The sequence below is a fragment of the Limulus polyphemus genome, unplaced genomic scaffold (genome assembly GCF_000517525.1).
Source record: "Limulus polyphemus unplaced genomic scaffold, Limulus_polyphemus-2.1.2 Scaffold42, whole genome shotgun sequence".
In the NCBI taxonomy this organism is placed as follows: Eukaryota; Metazoa; Arthropoda; class Merostomata; order Xiphosura; family Limulidae; genus Limulus; species Limulus polyphemus.
Genome location: NW_013665652.1, coordinates 1414634 through 1419080, shown reverse-complemented (window position 1 = coordinate 1419080; position 4447 = coordinate 1414634).

The following is a 4447-nucleotide window of genomic DNA, read 5'->3' as shown; positions in this document are numbered from 1 at the left end:
GCTAGTCATCACCACCCACCGCCAACTCTTGGGCTACTTTTTTACCACCGAATAGTGGGATTGACCTCACATTATTACGCCCCCACGGCTGAAAGGGCGAGCATGTTTGGTGTGACGGGGATATTAAACTCTAAAAAGAGCACTACAAAGAGAAATTTGTTTGAAATTAAGTACATAGCTACACGATGGGCTATCTGTGCTCTGCCCACAACGGGTATCGAAATCTGGATTTTAGAAGTTTAAATCATCAGACATACCACTGTGCTACTGGGTGGCACAGGGAAATACTGGTATTATAATGTCTTTTGAAAGGTTTATTGTTAAAATGAAGGTATCTTCTAATCAATCAACGCGGATGATCTTTATGTAAGACATGATATTTTAGAACTATGGAGATACACCTTGAAACGGATACTTATCTAATGAAACCGTCGCTGTTTTTGCTCTTAACTTTAAACCTATTAAATCAATCTTTTAAGAAATGTATGAAGCGAAAAAAAAAAGCTTCCGAGCAGAAAATATATTCATATACTTTGTTGGAAAGTGATGAAATAATCGCTTGTATTTAATAAACGCTTTGATCTAATGAGATTGTCTAGATGAAAGGGATAACGTCAATGTTATAAATGATTTGACGTTTCATTAATATCTCGAGCAGCAAAGGTCAGGCGTAAATATAAGATATTTATCTATATATTTGATGTAATTACATTTTAATACATAAAAGTATTTATGTCTTTGGGATTTATATCATGTATTTTTGAAGCTATATTCTAATAACATTTAACCAAGTACTTCAAACTCAAGCGTAAATTAATTGTTTCTAAAAAAAAGAAAAAATAAATTAATATGATTGCTCCAAAACCTTAATTCTACCACAAGACTATAAAAGCAATGTTATACTTATTTTTTATCCACCTATCAGCTCACAGCTCTTTTCTTCAATTAGTAAAAAAACATTTATAACTTCAGCTTACATCTAGATATTTTTATGTTAAAAATTAGTAAAACTAAATTACTCTACTAGATAGGCAATATTCACAATGAGAAAGATAAGACTTACTTTTAAACTTCTTGATTATTTTTTACCAGGTTACTTGGGGACATACCTGAAAATAAATTCAGATTTTTAATCTGATTTTCACGCAAGCTGAAAGATGAAAAAAAGAAGGATCAGTTAACGGCTGAGCTAACTAGTTTCATGAATTTTTTCTTACCAAAATTTATTTTACAATGAGTAGAAACTACACAGTACATTAAATTATATGTTTGGGAAAATTCCTGACATGCGATCTCATGCTTAATCTTCTACATTAATTTTCTGTTACTTCAATATATTCGCTTCTTCTTTTTGTGACAACATTAAATCTTGACATTTCTCATCTTTTACATTATATTATCTTGAAATATCTCTATTTTTCTTGACTGTATGCCAAATTATAGTTGTTGTAGAAAGTAAGCAACTTTGAAGCATGTTTATAATGAAACTTTTTTATTTCCACCTAACATTATTACTTAGAAATGGGATTTTTAGATATTTTTGTTATGGAATTTAATAATTAAAAAATAAGATGAGAGACTATTTTAAATTCAGTTTTAAGCCTCAGTTGGCATTTATTATTAACTATAAATATCAAAAGTCTATTCCAGGTTGTATATGACATAGAAGATTACTACATGACAACTATATCACACACACATATATATATATGTTTATGTGTGTGTGTGTGTGTGTGTTTACGTAATCATTTTGTATTGTGCAGGTTAAATTGTAGAAAAAGACTTTGCTATTGCATTTTTGTAAGTGAGAAGATCTACGTATTATATCTCTACCAATGCGTAAAAAGATATAGTAGAAAAGAAACTGTTGATTAGTTTCTGCAATTTCAGTAACAATTGCTCTAAAGGGAGTATCATATTATAACCTGAAGAAACATGAAGCGTGACCGGTTGACTATAGCCCTTCATCTCTTATGTCGGTTTTAAAAGGAAAGTCTCTTTTTCGAAATTTGCTTGCCGACAGGAACAATACCCGATCTATTCAATCTGTCTTCTCCGCGAATCTAATTGGTAGTATGTGGTTTAGCGGAATTCTCACAATGGTGAACCTAACTACAGGTTTCTTTTCCGCTGGTAGCAAAGAAACCTTACGTAGTGTGCAAAACAAAAGTATGAATACTGAAAGAGTACAAGTCAATTTCACGGTTGATATTTTTTTTTATTGCCTAGTCCATTACTGATGAATGTCTCAGCTGCATATCTTTCTTATATTTTCCACAGTGCGGGGAATTGTTTCATTTTTTGTTATTACGCAGGCTATTGCTGCGTTCCAAAAACAACCATATAAAAGCATATAACTAACAGAAGATCTTTCCTCCCTCGTCTCTTCTTCAAGGCAAGTATTGTATTGTGCTGTAACACTGAGTGGTTCCTCGGTTATTTATTTTTTTCCATAGCCTTTCAATAAATTATATATCACGGCAAACAAAACTATTTTGAGGATAGGACTCCCAGGTGGTTAATCACTTTTTTACGATTTTATCGTTTACTGATTACTTTAACTGTCATTTTATTAAATTTCTTGGAGAGCATTGAAAATTCAATGACTACATTTTTAGAGAAATGTGCTAAGAAAATATATTTAGAGTAATCAAATCATTTGATCAATGTCTTAAATAATTTATGGTTGAGGAGCTTAGGCAAGACTAAGATTAATAACTAAAAGTGGAGTATCATAATACCAAAATAAATCATGAGATACAAGTTGAATAGGTCAACTTAAAGAGACTCGAGTTTAACAAAAAGCATTTTGAATATTTCTCATGTAAACTGCTTTACAGGAGTCTGTTTGTTCGAGTATTGATAGTACCTGCTCTAACCGGATTTTACGGTCGTTTCACACGCATTTTTCAGATTTTATTACAATTATTTTTGATTTAAGTAAGAAAAATAAAAGTAACTTACGTTTGTTAAAACAGTATATACCTTTAGAAAATGTCATTTTTTTACTAAGATCATTATCATGTTTTTGAAATAGAGGAAAGATGTCGTTATTTTAAACATGACTGACTTGAAAATAACAACAGGTACAAACTCCTTAAGTTTTAGACTACGTTCTTATTTGTTCAAATGCTAACTTACAAGCAGAATATCGTATTTATCTACAGGAGCATCATCATTTGAAAAATTAAAAGTTGATAAAAGTTCATTCTTATTTCCAGAAGATAAGCATTCAATGTCATTATAATGTTTGGTGGTATAAGCGAAAAGCAGCTTTACATTATTGTACTTTGAATTACAAATAAAAAAGAATTAAGATTTCAGAAAAAAAAATACAATTGTTTCTTCGTTTCTGCTCTTGCCACTCATCAGGACCTTTTAAAATGTAACCTACAGTTTATTGTTTAAACAGCTATCAAAACCAGTTCCAAGCCTGTCAGAAAAAAACTTATCAACCTCAAAAGAAAACCAAAAATGTAGAACAGCTACATTGCCTTCTATATACCTGGGCAATTTCCGTGTAAAGCAAAGACCTGTATATTTAACAATATATTGTCAATAACATCATAGTGAATTAAATGGATCTGTACAAAAATATATATAAGAAAACACAAACAAAATCGTTGAAAATTTTAAAACATAATAAAACAAATGAGCAACAAATCTTATGACGCAACCAACTGGCCATCGTGAAACATAAATGTCTGTGTTCAGATATTGGAGCAGTGTAGAAAACTGTACGGATGAAAACAAATTTAAGCTACAAAAGGAATCGATAATTATTGTAATCCGCTCAAAATCAGTTACACATGAATTCATTTGTATTCAACGCCTACTATAAGTAACCGAGCAAATTCTTTAATCAGTAAAAATCAACTATAAGACTGATAGATTTTAGCATATTATTTTTCAGCATATTATACTAAAAATTATGTCACTTTTATTATGTGGTTCAATCAGGAAACGTTGGTATTTTAATTTTTAATCACTTTATCTTTTGCTTATCCTAATTATTCTAATTGATTATTTTCGTTTGTACATATATACAAGGTGTCTATAAAGTCTTTTTACAATTTAAAAAATTTATTGCAAAGGCAATTGATAAGATATCTTAATCAGACTTGTTCTATTGTACTCAGTGGTTTTCAAAGTTTTTAATCACATTGCATTTTTGTGTTTCAGAAACTAATTTCTGAAGATGAAACATTCCTCAGGCGAGTTTGTTTTAGTGATGAGGCAACCATTCATGTTTTAGGGAAACTGAACAAACACAATGTGAGAATCTGGGGATCAGAACACCCCCACGTGACTAGAGAAGTTCAGCGAGATAGTCCCAAAGTGAATGTCTGGTGTGGGATTATGTGCAATCGAATTATTGGTCTATTTTTCTTCAACGAGAGATCAATTACTGCAAATGTCTACCTTGACCTTTTGACTGAATATGTGA